General features: G+C 41.1%; 1 protein-coding gene across 1 annotated transcript in view; it reads left to right on the top strand.

Moving 5' to 3' along the window:
* FAT3 (FAT atypical cadherin 3) overlaps nucleotides 1–20,344 on the top strand; it is a 416,111-nt gene that overhangs the window by 92,630 nt on the left and 303,137 nt on the right. The window lies entirely within an intron of this gene.

Here is a 20,344-nt window from a genome sequence, read left to right as displayed (position 1 = left end):
CCCAATGAAAGGAAATAAGGAGCATGAAATAAGAATTATTTAATCCTAAAACCTATTTGTGGTCTTGTTCTTATTGTTGTTGGGAGTAATTTGTCATGGGAGTTAGCAGTCTGGAATGATATGCCATTCTGTGTAATACTCTTTCTTGTAGCATGGTGTTCATCAGTGTTGTCACACTTGTGTAAAGGTAGAAATACAGGGAAAGATGCTTAACTATAAACCAACTGTGCTAGCTTTCCTTTGGTGGCGGTAGTATTATGCACATCAATGTTAGAAAACAATAAAGTAAAGGTTTTCAAGATGTTGAATTTCACTACCATGCCACCCTGTTGGAAAATGTGGAAAATACTAAGTATGAAAGACTATCTAGTAAAACACTTAACAAACTGGCTGTTTAAATGTCTGATAGCTGTTGGGAACAATGGTGCAGCTGTGGTGCTAGAAGTAGTGAGGAAATTAGAAAATATTAGTCAACAGTTTCAGAAATTGTATTAAATATGTCAGGTCTCTGCGTTTACAGTGGTTAAAGCAGACTTTGTATGTCTTTTTCTAAAGCTTTTAATTGAGAATGTGGTATTAAAACATAAGATTAAAATGTATGTTTTGGCAAATTCAAACTGTTTAATCAAATGTCAACTTTCTAAACTGAACATTATGAAAAACAGACGACATTACAAATGCTGTGGATCGCGTCTGAACATAAGCAGTGAAAAATATTTTTATTCTATTTGTGCTATAGTCTCTCTGCTGCAGGTGTGCACAGATGATACAGTCAAAACCTTGTGTCCAGAAACATCAGACTTGTGTCAGAAGTCAAGAGGGCACCTACTCCAATTTCCAGAAACGTTAAGAACTCGCATTTCCTACAGTGCTAATAGCAGTTGAAGGCATTCAGGCAACATTATTCAGGCAGTTGAACATGAATTTCAATTTTAAGCTCCTGCATTTGAAAATTTTGGCCTACCTGCTTCTTGAGTAGCAATCAACTTCAGCTAAATGGGTTCTTTATAAAGCAATGGCAGAGTGGTCCAAATGCTGCAGTATTGTTCTGGAAATCTCCGCATTCAACATCTATTGAAGTGAAAGGAATTGGTAAGGAGAGTAAGTTAGTGTGTGTTGCTCATTAATAAATGAACCAGGTTTTTTACCCTGTGCCTAGACTAGTAGGCGCGATAGGCTATAATAAGTTAGGGCCCCTGTTCAGTAAAGCACAGATCATGTTTTGACATGAGTGGGAATTGTACTCAATATTCCACTTTAAACATGCTTAGTTTCTTTCTGTAATTGAAGCCTATTTTGTTGGGAGAAAAACCACCACAAAGCCCTGAAATTTAAAAGTTGCAAATATTTTTTCTGCCTTTCACTCTCTCACAAGTATTTTCATGAAAACGAATCAACCTGTGCTGTTTCACTAAACCATCCCAGAAGACACTTGAAAACCCAGCAGATCAAAGACTTCTGGATTCTTCTTTTGTTTTCCCCAACTGTTCAATACAACTTAAGCCTTCTCAAAACCCACTTGGAGAACACTTGGGTGCATAGCTGCAGCCAGGGCAATGTGAAGAGACAGGGCTTGGGGGTTCAGGAGTTACTCTGAGTCATGTTGTTGTAACCCAAGTGCAAAATTTGACCTGCTGTGTCAAATAAGACACAACATTAATACTCTGTTATTGAACTGGTGACAACTTAAATGCTGCTGAATGATGAATCAGCTTTCTAGCTGTAGAAAAGAGCTCAAGTCACATATTGAATTAATTTACAAAGAGATAGCTGTTTATTTACTTTCAGTGCAGTTAATTTGTCACTTTTAAACTGACCAACTCTATTGGCTTATGCACTGTCTCCCCTGAAATTTGTGAAGGTAAGCAGGAGCACGAAGTACAACAAATCAATATTTTTGGCTGCTGCCTTAATGAAAAGAAGACTGCAGTATCCATTATAATCATTAGGATATAAACTAGGCCAAATTCATCCTGAGATGTGAGCAGTCTGGACTCCAAGCAAGTCTGGGCTTTCAGCAAAATTCTGCTCAAGTGCATTATTTTTATTCTGCAATATTCTATCTTAATGGTGTCACCCCGTGTGCTGAGTGAGATATGCCTGTGCTTGCTGCTGCATGTTGATACCAAGGAGGGGAAACGGTGCAGCAATACCCAAGGAGGAGCCTTCCTGCATGGTGGGAACGACACCACATCATGCTGCTGCATGCTTGTTGGCATGGTGGCTTTGTTCTTGTTCCATTATAGATGTATACAGGTGCATATAGAAATCTATATCCATCTAATTCCACCAAGCTTGACATGGCTTTTGGTGTGGGTTCCACAAAAGGCTGTTCTCCATTCAGGTCTGAACAGTGGTTTATGGTCATAGAGTTTGGGAGTCTCCTCCATATTGGCCAATATAGATCTCTTTGCATAAGGTATATGTGCAAATCATGGTGCTATTGCAGTTTGATAAGAGATGTACCATGGGGGTGAGCCTGGGATTTCCTTCCCACAGTTCTGCTCCTTGCTTTGTGTTGTAGAGAATTGGTTTTGAGGATTATCATTGTTGTGTTACAACATTCACTGCTAAAAACTCTAGTTCATATGTGGTAACCAGAAACATAGGGAGTGTTTGCCAGCTAGAAGTATTCGATGAAGTGAAATTTTGCATGTATTTGGCCCCACAACCTTGTGAATCACTTCCAAGTTGGTTTCAGTGGATTTACTTTACTTTTCCAGGAGGCAGAGCTGGTTCAAATTTGTAAATTAATAAAAACTCTCCTGAAGTAGAAGGCAGCAGTTCCTGACCTCCTCCAACTCCATCCCTGGTTTCTCACTAGTACCTTAGCCAGCAGACTAAATTTCTCATGGGTTTATAACTCAATCCATGATTCATAGCTAAAAAACTGGTTTAAGACTTTTCTAGAGGTTAAAAACAAAAAAACGCTTTTTTTTTTTTCAATAGAGAACTCTTAATTTGTTGATTCCTGCTCAATGGAGATTGAGTTTGTCACCAGCTTAGGTGTACAGTTCAAACTTACTGATTTTCTGTCTTCATTGGCATATTTATTGACTGTTGATATAAATGTCACAAGCTTGCCATTTAAGATCTCTGCACTGAGGGACATGTAATGCTGCCATTTATGGATTCCCTTTTTCCTTCTGTCTCCTGTTCAGAACCACTTTTTTTTTTTTTTTTTTTTTTTGCATCCCTCTCATTCTCTTGGACTCCAGAGATGTAATATATATGATGAAATATGGTCATCTACAGTCAGAACTAGTCACTGCAGGCTTTCCTCATAGTCAACAGAGAGAAATGGGCAATTGAGAAACATGATTCATTTTACCCTAAAGTTAAAATATGGAATAAGTTGGATGAATCAAGCTCTAAAAATGCGCAAAGGTTCTTGTATGACTAGCTCAGAGGCAGAGGTCTACACTAAACACCTTGCTTTGGTCAGATGTAACCCATCCTTCTTAACTGTAAACCAACCATAAACAAGAATATATGCTCTTAGGTTCACATGACAGGTAATTTGTGACGATTCCTCTCTACCAGCTTCGTGTTTTTAGCTTAATTTCAGGGAATTGTCTCTCAATATGAAACCCACACATAAATGTACTTTCTAGTAATAAGAAGTAGAAAGAAGGTTTTTTTGAGAGTATAGGAGATAAGAGTTATGCAACTAATATTTTATGATTTTTCATTTTCTGAGAATACAGTGCTAGACAAAGCATCCCACCCTCTTTTCTATTTATAGAAAGTCATCAAGATCTGATGCTTTGATCTTACCTGTGGAAGTGGGTGGTAATCTTCCCTTTATGCAACTTAGGCTATGGAGAAGCTTGAGCCATTTCTTCATCTCTAGTACTGCTTCCTGTGTGGTATGTTCCTCCACACTCCTTGCCAGTCTGCTAATTGCAGTTCCTTAGAAGAGAATTGTGTAAAAACCCCTCCATATTTCTAGATTGTTCTAACACAAAATGAGCAGAGATCTGTTAAAGATTTTTGTGGGATGACAGTAAACTCTTGAGTTTTCATCGTAGTGATAGCTCTAATAGATATAACTACTTTTCTGGAAATGGTGTCTGTCAGAGGTCCTCTACTGCCCTCTTAAAAACCTGGTTTTTCTCAGCTCTGGTTTTCTCTACTGTGGTATCACCCTCATAGTACTGATACCACAGTAGAGTGGTGTATTTTTGCTGTCTCAGGAGCTAGTGGTGAGTCCAACAAACGCATATGGATTTATGATACCACCTACCTTGGGTGACTAAATACCATCTAGCAGTACCTCTTCTGGCTGCAGTGGGGACTCGGACAAGTAGTGAGGCTTCCTGACTTCTCAAAGGTTGAGTTAGATGAGATCAGTCCTAGCCTAAATGCTGATGTCTTCCTTCTCATTTTTAAATGATTTGTGGTTCAGCTAAACAGCATTCTTGACTCGAGCTCCACTTCTTAGTCTGGCATGTGTTTTTACTCTGTGCAGAGTTGATGTAACAGCCTGGCACTCGAAGAGTTTCTATATTTACCCCTACACTACCCATGGATGTACTAGTAATAGCAAAAGAATGAAATGAACTCTAGAGGAGCAGAGAGACTAGACGCACTCAGCATCTTCTGCTGCAAAGACTTCTGTAGGCTTGATTTGAGCTGGTGTGGCAGTGCCCCAGCATGCAAGGGCCACACCTCGATGACTGTGTTCAGTTTTGGGCCCCTCACTACAAAAAGGACATTGAATTACTCGAGCGTGTCCAGAGAAGGGCAGTGAAGCTGGTGAAGGGTCTGGAGCACATGTCGTACGAGGAGCGGCTGAGGGAACTGGGGGTGTTTAGTCTGGAGAAGAGGAAGCTGAGGGGAGACCTCATCGCCCTCTACAACTCCCTGAAAGGAGGTTGCAGAGAGCTGGGGATGAGTCTCTTTAACCAAGTAATGAGCGATAAGACAAGAGGGAATGGCCTCAAGTTACACCAGGGAAGGTTTAGGCTGGATATTAGGAAGTATTTATTTCCAGAAGGTGTTGTTAGGTGTTGGAATGGGCTGCCCAGGGAGGTGGTGGAGTCCCCATCCCTGGAGGTGTTTAAGAGTAGGGTTGACACAGCGCTTAGGGATATGGTGTAGTTGGGAACTGTCAGTGTTAGGTTAATGGTTGGACTGGATGATCTTCAAGGTCTTTTCCAACCTAGATGATTCTGTGAATGACTAACTCCACTGCATAAGTGGGAAAAGTGAAGCAATAAGGCTTTTGCTGCTTCTCGGGAAAGGATTGAAACATCTTCTTAAATCCCATTGAAACTGAACGTGGAGATAAAATAGTGGTATTAATGAAATGCTTAGGGGCTCTTTAATGTTCTTGCAAAGCCTATAAGCATGGACTTAAGCAACATGCAAAATTTACTAACCTAATTTCCTAAGGTTATTCAGGAGTCTGAGTCCCCTGATTTTCATTGGGACTTTAAATTTAGGCATTAGTTGGCACTAATTTCCACCCCCATAGAGGCCCTCTGATAAGAACGCAAGCTGGAGATGACCTTATTAACTTGTTATCTTTAGGTGCTTTCAGCCCTGAAATTCAAATGAATAAGCCAAGCCTGTCTTTCACAGTGCTGAAATCTTGAAGATACTATTAAATGGAGGTGGAGTTCAAGTTATTACAGACTCTATGGATTTATTTTTGGTGCCAAGGATAGCAGTCTGATCTTCTATTTTGATACCTTTTAAGATACCTCAAGAGTGATAGAAATTCCTGACAAACTGTGGCTAGAGTCTAAAAAGAAGCCAGTCAGTGTTGGAAAACCCTAATCATGGCTTCAAATGACTAATAATGGAAACTAGAAACACCAGATGATATAGTTTACAATAAAGCAGACCTGCCTGCACTGTTATATCTGTTTAGCAGAAGGGAATAAATTTATTGCTTGAGACTCCTTGCATCTTGTTGCTGTCTTCTGAAACAGTTTTCGGTTATTTTGTGTGCAAGTTGAAGGATACTTTCATTTATTACAATATGAGTGGTCTGATAAATATTTATGTGGGACCATGTCTAGCATTTCCTTGAAACAAAATGAAGTAAAAATGAAAATGGTTTGTGATACGTGATTTTATTTTTTTTTTTCCCTTTCTTGTTTAATTTTATGAAAGCATGTAGGAGCTAGTGGGTAAATCTGCGCAGACTCAGGTAGGATTGAATTAATTGTAGAGTTTTGAGGCATTAGTGTTACAGATGTTCTTCATTTTCCTAGTAAGTGCAGGCAAATTTCATTGCCCAGAGCCAGTATTTTGGAGCCACTTAATTATCCCAGGCTTCTAAAACCAGATTTCGAAGTAAATTCAGGACATACAACAAGAAAAGTGTCAATGGGTGTTTCTGGGAGGTGGCTCAGGAAAGGGGGATGCTCACAGGGGAGGCACTTGCAGCAGCCACTCTGAACTGGAGATCATTGGTCCTCAGCCCGCCCATGGTGGCTCTCCTGAGCAGCCTCTCTGGGAAGGAGCGTGCCAGATGGATCACAGAGCATGGTCCTGGCTAAAATCTGGTCTGTCATCCCATATCTGTGTCAGGGATGAATAAAGCGTTCCTGGGAGCAGCTATTTCTGAGTCTGTGGTACTGCGTTATCGTTGTTCTGTGAGTTATCTCTGGCAGCTTTTAATAGTGCAAGCTTTTCTTCATTTATGATTTTCAATTTTAGGAAAGTAATTGTTAACATTTTTCTTTTCCTTTAAAATTAGTTGTGGTGGAAAACCAAGGGTTTTTTATAAATTCTGTGTTTGTAATTTCCCTGTCATTTGTAGCTGTAAATTAGTAAAGGGACAAGGCGTGTCTTGGTTTCACTGTAATGAATTTGTTTAACTTTTTATTTAATAATATGAACCCTAAAACAATGCATCAGCTTACAAAAATATTTACTTTAAAGGGTCCTTAGTATCATCTGACATACTTTCCTAAGTTTACTAAGTGAGGCCAGTCGTGCAGAATTTTTCCGTTCAAGCTGTTCAGCTCTCTTGGCTTTACACCCCATAAAATAGCTCACGATGTACAATTTTTATAGCTAGCTGTAATTTGCATGTTTTCCCTTCTTTGGAAAATGTTTAGAGAATCTCCTTTATTATTCAGAATGCTTCTGATGATACAACATTTTGTCTCAATCTCCAAGTAATTTATTTATTAATAAAGAAATGTGAAGTTTGTATTTCCTCCTGTCACCTTTGTCACCCTTAAGATTTGTTTCCAATAGTGTTTTGTATTATTGTGTATTCTGTTACTCTCTCCCCTAGTGTGTAAGCCCAGAAGTGACCCCTACGTTATCCTGTGCAGCATTAATCATCCATCAGATTATATCCAGGTGCTCCTGCATAAGCAGAAATCTTATGCCCAAAGTTCCAGCGATGGGACCAAGCCACAAGGTAGTCAGTTAGATGATACTAGAGGAAAACTGACTTCCAGCATCTGGTGTTCAGTCTGAGCATCTGAGCATCAGCTTTATCCTAACATCACTTCAGACCATGATCTGCCTTTCCATGCAAGCAATTCATGGTAGTTCAGAGGAAACTGGAGAAAAATCCACTTTAACTCTTCCAAAGCACCAATAGAAGCCCAGGGGCATTGAGAAGCAATGTTAATGCTAAACTGAAAGCTTATGAGCGTGCAATCGAAAGGCAATACAAACAGTCCTGTCCTCCTGAAACATACAGAGGAGGGTGTTTCAACAGTGTCTAAGATTACATGGAGGCACTTTGGTGTACTGACTAATCCTTCTCTGAAACAAGTCCAAGAGAGAGGAATCTCCAGTGGCCAATAACATTGAGGACACATCCTGCTGCCTGACCCTTGCAGCAGGTTGCACAGCTTTATAGGGAGCAGTAGAACTTGACAGAGTTAATCCAGGAATTTGTGGGGCTGGTCTGGAGCAGAGACAGGTTGTAACACTGAACTGAATAAAAATACAAGTCCATGTATCTCTTCCCCTGCTTCAGTACATAGGTAGGCTCCAGGATTTACCCTGGAAGCTGGATTAAAGGGTACCTTTTATGAAGCTGCTTGCAGCTCAAGGACTACAAGTAATGGTACATCAGGCATTTGCTTGGAAAGCTCTTCCAATCTTTCATTGCTCTCATTGCTAGAAAATTGTGTCATATTTTAAGGCTGTTTGGCTAATTTCAATGTTCAGGTCTTGGAACTTGTTAGGTCTTTGCTAACAAGGTAAAAATAAAATAAAAATAAAAAATCCTTCCACTGTCAGATCTCTTTCTATTCATATGTATGTGTTTACCTGAAAATAGATATTTGGAGATGAGCTTCTATAGCTCACGGAACAGATTCTTTTAATCTGTAGTCTGCTGTTTAATGTAAACATCTTTATTACATTTTATACACTTATGGTGTCTTATTAGCATTGAAGTGTTGCCAATAAGAAATAACTGAGAGAAAGCCAAGCGGAGTGCGTGTGGGGAGGGAGTTTTCATTGCAGTTGGTTTGCATTAGGTGTTCGCACTAATACATTTTTGTGATTCTCAGACTTAAGTTGTCCACTGGCATTGACTTGATCATTTTGTCTGTGGCTAATAAAAAAGGAGTAGATCCTTTCAGTTGTGGTTAGGAGTTTGTCACATCTTTCTCTTTTTCTGGGAATGTTTTTAGGACAGCTCTGCAGGCTCTACACCTCCAGTGTTTTGCAGAGCACAGGGCAGGGACGTGGGGTGGGAAGCTGCATCATCGCTCGCTGGGCCCTGAGCTACCCTCCTTGGCATTGTAATCAGGTGACATGGGTATGAAGTTGGACATGTAACATGGGCCAGTGTTCATCTCATATGACTTCACTCCCCTGGTTAAATGTCTCACGCAGGTTGGTCATGAATGTGGTGCTCAGGTAAGGTGAGGTGAGTCCTACCCCAGGAGGTGAAAGGTGGTCAGGTGAGTCCTGCTGGTGGTACCTGCCCTCTGCTCAGGCAGGCGTTGCTACAGTGTACCATGGCAGCGGGAAATGTGTGAAGATGTAGGACTGTGCTTGGTTTCCTCCGTGCTCTCTGCATCGGGGGAACAAGAAAGAAAATGGGGAGCGTGGGTCTGCAGAGAGCTGTGGTACCCTCCGGTGCATCCCCATCTAAATGACTGGGGACATCAGGACATGCTGCAGAGTTTAGCTGCCCCTCCATTTAGATGCACATGCTGATTTTTTCCTGTTTTATGTCTGTACAGTGCCCTGAAGATACTAACTAAAAAAATATCTTTGTAGCCAGCTACATCTCAACTTTGCAGCTGTTCTCCACTGGTGACGGTCTGGTTACTACAACCCCACACAAGAGGTAGGCAGCCTGAAGCTGCTTCTCTTAGGAAACGCTTTTCAGTTATTTAGATGGTATTTTCATTTTGGAGTTGAGCATAATGTGCTCGCTGTACATGTATGAGTGACAGGTTTCCAAGGTGAGGGACTGGAGAGGTGTGCAGCTCTGGGGCTTAGGGAGATGCTGTGGTTTAGGTCTAGCTTGAGCTAGGTGGCTGCTTTTGCCAGTGAAAATCAGTTCTTAGTTATAAACCCAAGCTTGTGGCCATCAGTACTGATGAATAATCATCCTAGCGACTATAAGGAATGAAATTAAACTTTCTTGCTTTAATTTATGTCAGAACTAATTATGAAGTGTTTACATTGGCCTGAGAATAATCTGATTTGTATGTGGTTTCAATAGCTCTCTCCTTCCACAGTGTGATAGCTAGATCTGCCCATTTTTCACAAGTGAAGCCTTCAGTTCTTCAGTTTTACTAAAATTAGCATAGCAAATTCATTTTTGATTTTAGATCATTGCAGCCTATAATTAATTATATGCATAATTATTTAGGGATTTTTCCTCTTCATTTGAAAGTTTTACTGAGAATTTGTGTTCTGGAAATGTTACTTTACACACAGGTCATTAAAAATAGTTTTGCTTCTCACTACTGATTCAGTTTATAAGGTAAAGATTTTACAAAAAGAAAAAAAAACCCTAACTGTGAATCAGTTAAATTTTTAATAACTTTTTTTTTTCCCCAAAAGCTTTATTTTTAGGAGAGAATAACTATGGGATTTAATTAAATTTGCCAGAATACTTCACAGTCCCAGAACAGCTTTAATCTAAAGTACACAAATTATTTTTCACATTTTAATGAAGGAAGCTCTTTGATGTACAATGTTTATGTAGTTTCCCATTTTACTGAAAGGGTGTGAGAGGTATAGATAAGTTAATAGTTTGATTCTTGTGGGGGGGGGGGGGGGAGCGATGAAAATGTAGAAATTCATTAAAACCAGTGGGAACTTGAGCTGTTCTGCATCTCTGTACTGAAGCTGTACTTGGCTGTGGCATACAGTGGCCATAGCATACAGATGGGACAGATTTTTCCGACTCGCAGCATGTCTTTCCATGCAAGACCACCCTTATGCTATACAGGCTCTTGGAGGTGGTTTTAAAAGGACTGGATTTTACTGTTTCTTCTCGAAATGGTCTTTAAGGATGAATTGGTTGGTGCTGCACTACTTCTATTGGCTATATTCGATGGGGTTTATTACCTTGCTATCATTAAGGAGTAACTCTTAGGTGATGGCAGACCACAGTCCAAGCCATTGTCAGTGATTAACGCAGCTTTCTCTGGGATGATAACCTTATATTTTGCTATTCAGGGAGAGCACTGACTAGTGGCAAGCACCAGCAGTGTGACCCGATCCAGGGATACGCAGAGTCCTGGGCTGCCAGCAGCCAGAGGGGGATTGGAGCGAAACCTCAGTGGGACTTTGGAGCTGATTCTTCTGAGCAGCAGTGGGTGCTCTGAGCAGATGTGGGTCCTTCCCAGGGATGGGGCAGCCTCCCTCGCTTTAACCTTTCCCAGCACTGCTTTTCAGAGACACCCGCCTCACCCTTCTCCTTAAGGAAATCCTGAATACGGCAAGATCCAGCCCACATGAGGTACTTCTGTTAAAAGCCTCACAAACTTTTAATATGTGATTTTTCCTCTCACAGTACCAGGGATGGGGAATTGTGTTCTGTACCTTCGGTACCTACATGCAGAGCAAACTAATGGTGTGTTCATCTCTGTGAGGAGCAGTTACACCAGCCATTTGCTGATGAGATAAGGTGCTTTTTGCAAGCATGTGACTCCTTTGCATCCCAGTGTGGCTCTACCTTTAATGAGGAATCTTCCTTTTAGGAACATGTTGTTCAGTGTGGGCAGCAAGCTGCTTCTGAGGTGCAATGTGTCCTTCTGGAGAAAGGCAAAATAATCTAAAAGGAAGACTGTTCCTACGGTGACATTTTGAGAGGAGATGAGGACTGTTTATGAGGAAGGAACAGGACTGGCATTTAGCTGTGCTGGCTAAAGGGTAAATGGCAAAATATGTTTAATAAATGTGACCTAATGACTGCTGACTCTAGAGTTTGGCCCCCCATCAATTTATCATCAAACCCCATTGCTGCTTCTCTTTGAAGGTGGAAGGTAATATCTAAATGATATCTGAATTATCTGAACTATAAAGATTGAATTTGTTGATGCTGAAAGAGGGGAAAAAAGGCATTCTGCTGATGGATATCAGTGACTGTAGCCATTACTGCAATGCAAAGTGGTGTACTCCTATATTGTTAGGAGCACAGAAGGGTTCATGTTGTTTTTGTGTAAACATACCAGTGTTTGAAACTTTCTGTATATGTTTCAGCTCTTTCATGGGGATTTCCTTTAATTGCTTAATCTTTCATAATGAACATTAATCTGTCATTGGCAAAGATAAAATCCAGCTAATTCTCAGAAAATCTGCTTCTCTATACCCACAAATTAAAAATCCTCTGATACGAGTTGGAAGCTCTGTCTAGACATTGAACATGGTCAGAAATAACCGTGTGGTCACAGCGAGGGTAACCGGGCTGCTTTACACTGTCAATCATAATCCAGTCCACTTTGTCAAGAGTGTTTAGACTCTCCTGGAAAGTCCCTGGAGGTCATGGGAACCTCTGGCAAAGGAGGTGTGACCCCTTTTCCCTAGTCACCTGCATCCAGGAGATACCATCTTCCCCAGCAGGTTTCCTAAAGGGCTGATCTATTCAGACACGCCCCCACACCACCACCCCCACCACCACCCCCCCCCACCCCGAGCTTTTACTGTATTAACTTGAATTGCAAATCCCATCTTTTCAGTCAAATAGGGCTGTGATTGGTGAGCCAGTTCAAGAAAGCAATGAGAGAAGTACTCATCCTTTTTTTTTTTTTTTTTTTTTTTTTTTTTTTTTTGAGAAAAGGAGTGAGGAGATCAGTTCCCTGATTGGATTTATGGGCTCTGCATTTTGATGGAGGTAGGGAAGGAAGATCAGGTACAAAACTAAGGGTTTGGTTGCCTTTTTGATGCTTATGACCCTATGGATTTGAGAGCATCTGTGCACGGAGCTGCAGTGGTATAACTCATGTAATCAAAATTCATACTGAGCCATATATAAGCATTTACAGCTTGTGCATATAGGAACTTTGTAATTCCCTGCTCTGCAGAGGTTGCTCGATGGAGAGTCATTCTGATAAACCAGAAGTGATTTTTAGCAAGATGGAGGAATGTCTTGGAAATAACATGTGGCAAGAGCCTGCTGCTTTGTCCTGGCTTTGGCGTGGAAGAGGCAGCTGTGATAGAGTGAGCAGGATGTGTGCTAACACAGGGATTCAGTGTGTTAGCTGATTAGGATGCTTATTTGCTACGTGGTGTTTATGCTGTGGTCCCCTGAGCCTCAAGCTGAAATTACAAGTCAGAGCAACTATCAGACGGACAAAGCTTCTTACTACATGTTAGAGAGAGAGATAAAATCCCTATGGCAGTATGACTAACCTTTTCATGCCTCGCTTTACCTGTCTGTACAATAAATCTAATGATCATCACATTGTCAAAGGCATTTTTGTGCCACTTGTGATGCTCGCATGATTAATGGGTTTAAAATGCTATGAGTGATTTTGATGGAAATACGCATCAAAGTGCATTGCAGCAGTTGTGTGTAATGCAGTTACTTGATATGTGGAGGTGGAGGGTGTTAAAGGAGAAGTCCTTTCAGGAGTCACTTCTTTCCCAGTCCACTCTCCAAGGAGATCTGTAGCGTCTCAGTGACCTATTTAAGCTAGTACATTTATTCCAAATAATTAACTATCGAAATGTTACATTGACTGCACTGGAGATACCCAACAGCCATGTGCTCAGGTTGCTCAATCGTTCCTTTCAGTCCTCCAGGGTGAGTGATGCTCTGAAACCTGGCTGACTGCTGTGCTGGGTGGAAACAAAATCCAAAATAAATTACAGGATCAAGTGACACAGATCACTGCTCCCTGCCTGCTGTAACCGTCGTGTCTCTATTTGGCCTAACCAAGGGACTGGTAGGTAGTCCTATGATGCATCATTTTAAGAGGGTAAAAAATGGGTCTACAGGATTTTTTTAGCCATTCTTGCCAGTTGTGGAGCTGATGGCCAGAGATGGAAAAGGATGTTGGACATTTGCCTTGGTAAAACATTCCTTGTAAGAAACAATGGGAGACCATTTTGGTGGACTCAGGAGATTTTGGAGGAGTTGTCTCCTGTCTCTCAGGCACCCTGGGAAAAAGGCGCTTGGATGTTCCTGAGCCAGATACTTTCTGAGATACCATAAATAATTTATTAAGGGTAGGGGGTGAGATGGGGCTCCGCAGCTAGCCAGAACCAGAAGTTTAGTGCTGGATTATGTATGCCCTGGATAGCAGGAGGACCTCCACCCCTGCACAGCCGCTGGCATGCCTGGCTGAAGGACAACAAACAGCAAAGCACGGCAGAAATGTGCAACTTCTGTGTCCGTGCCATGGTTTGATGCACGCAGGGTGAGCATAGCAAGGTGGGAAGGCACAAGGCACACAAGGAGTTCAGTCGATGCTTATTTCTTCACTTACCTTAATGAATAGTTTCAGCAGCTATTAGCTAACTTGCCTGCTTATACTAATTTCCATGTCAGTAAGGAGCCCTGCCATGGTGTCCTAGTTTTAAATCTAGTACAAGACTCACCAGACAGGTGACAGGAATTAATCCCATTTTTGGGTTCGAGGTGGTTCAAGACAGCATGCAGAAGCTGGGGAAGGAGATTAATACTACCTACAACACGTGATATTTTGGCTCAAAAATATGCTGAAGGAACGAACGTGTCTAGCGTGGCTTCACTGCCTCGCCAAAACGTTTGCTGGGTTATGTGGCATAAAAGACAGCAGTGATTCTTTTAGGGAAGGATGCTCTGCCATCTTGTATTCCTCCCATTTCTCCACTCTGTTTCAATAACTGTACCAACTTCTACACCGCAGGCAGAGCTGCAGATCTCTCCTTTCTTTCCCGTGATGCTTGACCTTCTCTGTTTTTCTTGGATTTTATTGGTTTTGTTTCTTTCTTTTTTTTTTTTTACTTCAGTGTGCAGAAGTGTCTTCTTTCCCAGTACAATCTAAATTTCAAGCTATTCCCCGTCAAAACCACTTTCGCCTCCACATTGCAGTGCTGTAACTCCAGAACCACGTTTTCTTTTCAATTTTTCACTAACCTGGAGCTAAAGCACAGGGCTGGAAATCTTCCTGAAGATATCGGGAATCTATTGCTTATTGTGGTTGGGAACAATCTCATGTGCCAGTGTCACAGCCTGGTCTGGCTGTAGGATCAGGGCTCGGCAGTGCAGAAAAGGAATTTTTATTTAATGGAGGTGCCTAAGGACTAGGCAAACGGAAAGATTAGTGATGCTATAGCCTTGGTTGAGTTGCTTGATGTCACTGAAGTTAATTTATTTATTGAGTTATGTGTTCTAAAGATGTGGAAGCCTTGGGATGGAAGATATTACAAAGACCTTAAAGAATTATTAAACTACACAGCAATAAAATGCCTTTCCCTGTCCCTAATCATTCATATATCATCCTTTTTTTTGGTGAAAATGGCTTTGTGTTTCTAATCAGCCAGTAAGGAAGTAGGTCTCTAGGTAGTGATATTGCTAATGGTGATAAGCAAAGGCAGCACGGGGAGGGAACATGCGCTGAAGGTAATGTTCCCAGGTCCTTGTCACCAGCCTCCGTTTCGACTTTTTCATTTGTGGTGGTGATGAGCAATGTTAAGAGTGTCTCCTGGGCAACATACTGCCTGTGTGGTGTGATTTATGGACCACTATTTTAGAGAAGCTGCAATATTCTCCCTCATTCTGAAGAGAGCTTTAAAAACATACAAAAGTTGGGAAAATATTATCTGTCTTCTAAAAACAAGATTCATGAACAGATGTATATATCTATTCTGTCACCATACAGATGGGCAGAAAATGTTTAGTTGTCATGGCAGCAAAATGTACAGTATCACAGATGAAAAAGAAATTAAAAAAAAAGAAGTACTGTCTTGCCAGTTGTTTTACTGTGGCAGCAGCTGCTGAATTTGAGTTTTATTGTCCTGAAACTTCAACTCAAAATCCTCCAGAACATGTTTCTCATCAGTGGCAATATCTGTGTCCTGTAACCTTCCTATGATTTGCCTTCAGAGGTCTTCACCCTGGGACACATTGGCATTTTCATCTCTAGTTATTTATTTAGATACAGTTTCTCTCTTGAATGGGAACTGGGCAGTAAGCAGTAGATGGATATTTCTGTTCTCATGAAAAAACTCCTAGATGAATTAATGTTTCTATTTTGTTGTTAGTTGAGATTTCTGTATTGCTGAGCATGATGGGTTACGCCCTTGATGTTAGGATGGAACAGGAACTGTTTAGACTGTAATCAGAATTCTTGTATATAAAATGAGTAGACCTATCTACATGTTTAGACCAAAGTAAAACATATCCTTTATATTATATTACATACTTTTTGCTAGATAATATTGACAGTATTTTTTAAGTCTCACATTCTGCTATCTTGATTTTTATTTTCCCCACTGCAGATATTTGGAAACAAAACTATAAAACTTCTCTGTGGCTGTTAATTTCCCTTTCTGCTCTCCTAGGCACGAGGTGGCAGAGCGGCTGTAGATTACTACACTCCATGACCATGTTTTAACTCTCCTTTCAATTGCTTAATTAAATTTACAAAGAAATAGTGTAGCGTATTTGTATTATTCATCAGGATATTCTGCTCTGAAAAAACACAGTGAAAATGAAATGAGACAATTCAGAGGACTGCATGGTGGTGGTGGTGGTGGCTGGGAAAGTGCGGGCTCCCTCTCCCACCAGCACAGGGTCCAGTCATGGGCTGGCAGTCCCAGGGGCTCAGGCCATAGCAGTGATGGACCTCGAAGGTGGCCTTGGTTTCTCCATAACATTCGAAATGGGTGCACAAGCACCCACTGGGCCTGCACCCCTGCTGGTGCAGGGTGCTGCTGTTTCACATGGGGCACAAATACAAGGTATGTGCTACTACCAGCAGAAATTAGAATATTTGCCAATGAGCACATGAGGGATAGTAGCATTTAAGTAATTGTCTATAGTAAACTCAGAGCCATCATCAAAATTGCTTCTACTGCCGTGTCTTGCCGGATGGTTTTAGACTGATTTTTAAATTGTTTTCCAAAAAAGATAAGTGAGAGTTTTATCTTCCACCTGAATTTACTTCTAGGTGCTGGTACCAATTATCTGCTCTGTGGGTTTTGCGTAATATCGTGAATGTTTAGGGTGCATCCTCTTGGTTACTGCAAATGAGGTGTAGCCATTTCCATTTAAATGACCTTTTTTTTTTTCCTTAGCTGCTTGAAGCAGTGTTTCATTTTTGGAATAAATAAACAGAGTGCCAGGCTCTCTTGAAGGTCAAAATTGTTTACAGAGCTCTTCCCTGCTTGGCTTTTGTTTTCTCAAAAAAAGGAAAAAATTAAACAGGGATTTCTGGGATTTTAGGATTAGTTAATGTATTTACCCAGCCTTTAAAAGGTAGTTTTCATGGGATAGAGAGATCTTGTTTACAATGTGTATAAAAAGATTAAAAGGAATTAATTTAATTGTGTAAGACTATTAAGTAATCTCCTGCCTTCTGCTGTGAACCTATCATACCTTCAGCTGTGTTGCACTATTTCTACTTCTTCTTAATCTTCAATTAACTATAAAGCTTTCTCCCATTTTTTAATTCTCTCTCTTATTATCTTCCAAAACCTTCTCTAGCAAATTCATACATACCATGGTATGTCCTCTCCTTCTGTCTGTCTGTCATGGGTTTTCTTATTGTCCCGGCCACCAGCATTGGGACCCTGATTCAACTAAGTGCTTTTAATACAATGAAGCCAGTGGGTTTTAAATATCTGTCTGAGTGTTTTGGAATGGGATTAGCTTTACTGAACTCAGCCCTTTATGAAAGTAATGTTACAGTTGTGTAAATGAAGACCTGAGCCAGAGAGAAGATGCCACTGAGAAGAAAGAGGTGCTCACAGCTTGCAGCCACTGTATACTGAGCCCTCTGTTGGTATGGTTTAGGCTTTTAAACTCCACTGTAAATCCAAACACCTTGTCCTGGTTTAGCCAGGATAGGGTTAAGTTTCCCCACCAGTAGGAGGGGAGCTGTAGCCCGGTTATTCAGATACCATGTGGAGGTCACATCCTGGCGCGGAAAAAGTGGGACAGTCGGTTACCGCATGTACTGTGGGATTGGCTCTGCTCTCACTGCTGTATTGGTAGAGATTTTGCTCTGTTCATTGTTATTACTGTTATTCTTATTGTTATTGTTGTTGTTTGTTGCATTGCAGTTGCACTGTTGTATTAAACCTGTCCTTATCTCAGCCCCAGGGCTTTGTACTTCACTCCCTTTGTGGTGGAGGGGCAGCAGCCGCGTGGTCTCAGACCCCGGCAGGGACTAAACCACCACACACCTATTGCCAGAGTTCACATCCAGTGAACCAGGCACGGGACTGGCCTGTCATGTTGGTTCTGTCTTCTCCTCTTCACCAGCACAATCTTGTTCCTACCTAAGGAAGAAAAGTGATTGAGCATGGGAGTAAGAAGTTAATGACCAGCCTTGCCTTGATGTAAATGACAGTGTTTTAATTTACATCACCTAACAGGAAAATGTGCTCAGTGAGGATGATTTCTCTTTTCCACATCCTCTCCTCCTCCTTTCACAGCTGCTGTTTCTTCTCTTTCCTTTGCATGATCCTTAAGTCTTTACTCCTTGTATACAAGGGGCCTGCACCATGATGTTTTCTGCCTTTACTCACAAAACAAGACCAATAAATCTTTGAGTTGGATTGCTGCCAGACCCTTGCATTGTCTCTTGCAATGATCTCTTTCTGTCGCAGGCTTTTCTTCCCAGGGGTGGCAGATGGAGTGGTAGCTCCCCCTGAAAGGGTCTTGCCTTGCATGGACTGAGTCTCCTCTTTCTTTTATTAAACTCAGCCTTATTGTACTGATGCTGTTCTTCAGAGTAGCCCATATAATGAAGGAACAGAAGTGCCACTGAAAGTCAGATTTCCTAAATCTTTTTTTCTGATAGCTTTGAAAATCCAGCCTTGTTTCTATATGTGTAGTAAGACCAAGAGCCACAAGAACACCAATGCCCTCATGCATTCCTACATGCCTAATTTTGTGTCTTTCTGGGTCAGAATTTGTGTTTGAACTTACTAGGGCTAAGTACATCACTGAGCTTAGTCCTAATTTTGCCCAGCAGTAGCTGGCACGTGCTCTACCTCTTCCAGTGGAAGAGTCCCCTGACAGACCGTGGCTCATTTCTTGCAGGTGTCTGCCATGGCTCTTGCTCTGTTTGAAGTGCAGCAGACTTCAGAAGTACGCCAGCTAGAAAACTTCAACTGTTATTTTTCTCTCTGGGTGCATATTACTTGTGTGATCATCAGGTCTGATCTTACGGGTGCGTGCTAGAGCTCGCTGCCTTCTTAAAAATGTGCATGCAGTGTGGAAAGATTCATGGATATGAGCCCTCGCTAGTTCACAACCGGTAAATGAGCTAATGATGATACATCTTCCCCTCCCTGCTGCACTCAGAATTTTTATTACAAGGCCAGTGTCATTTGTTTTCATCTCTTGCAAATCCTCCCTACATCCTTCCCCATCCTAATCATTTCCTTTGAAAAACACCTACTGCAGTGACCTCCATTTGACTACAGAATTGAAGCACTAATCAGCAGGGCTGGTATCCATGAGTTTTTGTAAGTGTTGTATAGTACAGATCCCTTTCTAGCTACATCAGCCCCCAAAAGGCAACACTTATTTTTTTAAGCAGTACAGATCCAGATATTATATGTGAACTTCTGTCTCATCATCAACATCCCTTCTTAGAATTAAATTTAAGGAGGCAATTTGAGTGTAACTGTTTGCAGAGTGCAAAGTTCACCATTAGTTTGCCACCATTCTCCAGGCTAGTAGAAATCATGTAAGGTTAAGTATGTTAAAATGAAGCTCAAGAGCAGCCTGAATGGTATTTTCTTTGTGAAAATTTTAATTACAGATCTTGGTGTCCTCCAGTTCTGCCTGTGCAGTGAGCCCCGCCACGAGTATCTGCTTTATGAATGGCACTTCCACATGCCAATGGCACGCAAAGCAGTCATAAATTCCTATTTTAATGTCAAATGCTTGGATGTACGTAGCTCCTGTTTCAAGTAGGAGCCAGGACGTGAAGATTGGAGTGTATGCTCAGTGGAGAGAGATTTTTCTGAATTTTGGAAGGTGACTTGGACAGGTCATGCTCTTATCTAAAGAAATGGATTGCAGCTGAATTTTGAAAAGGACAAATGTGTGTCTGCATTATATATTTATTACTTAATGTCAAGAAGTGAATTATGGGTTTGGCAGATCTGTGTAATAGATGTCCATAAAAGATTCTGGCAGCATAAACTGAATGAAAGAGCAGATTTGTGGACTAACATATCTGTAAAGGAATGATGTTTTGACTTTGTGCAAAATTTGTTAAAATATATTTTTATTCTGTTTTGGTAGTGGTACATGACTAATACATCGGATAAGTGCATGTGTGGGTGTACAGAAACCTGCAAACGGTGTATTTTTTTTATAGAAATAATTCAGTTCCTGACTTTTTTGAGTACTTGATGAAGTCATAAAAATCAGTGATCAGAATTACCTTGACCTCGCAGGTCATTTTACGCTCTTCCTGACCCATTGCGTCATGACCTTGGGCCCTTATTTTAAATGTCCAAGATGTGGGGACATTCACCCTGCAAGACTTTCATTAGCACAGGGATGTGTGACTGTGTTTGGACAGAGGGTAGAAATACATGCTACTTTTTCTTATAAATATTTTTGGATGCTCAGTGGAAGTGCAGAGTGCTTCTGCCCTCCCCGTCACAGGAATTCTCCTTCTCCCTTCTCAGCATCTGTCTTGGGGTGACTTCATGCTCAGATACCTGCCCCTCTTTCCCACAGTGCTCGTCGGACTGATTAAGAGGGATTTTCTTT

This window comes from Strix uralensis, chromosome 2 (assembly GCF_047716275.1).
Source record: "Strix uralensis isolate ZFMK-TIS-50842 chromosome 2, bStrUra1, whole genome shotgun sequence".
NCBI lineage: Eukaryota > Metazoa > Chordata > Aves > Strigiformes > Strigidae > Strix > Strix uralensis.
Note: the sequence above shows the minus strand (reverse complement) of the source record. Positions and strands in the feature narration are given on the sequence as shown.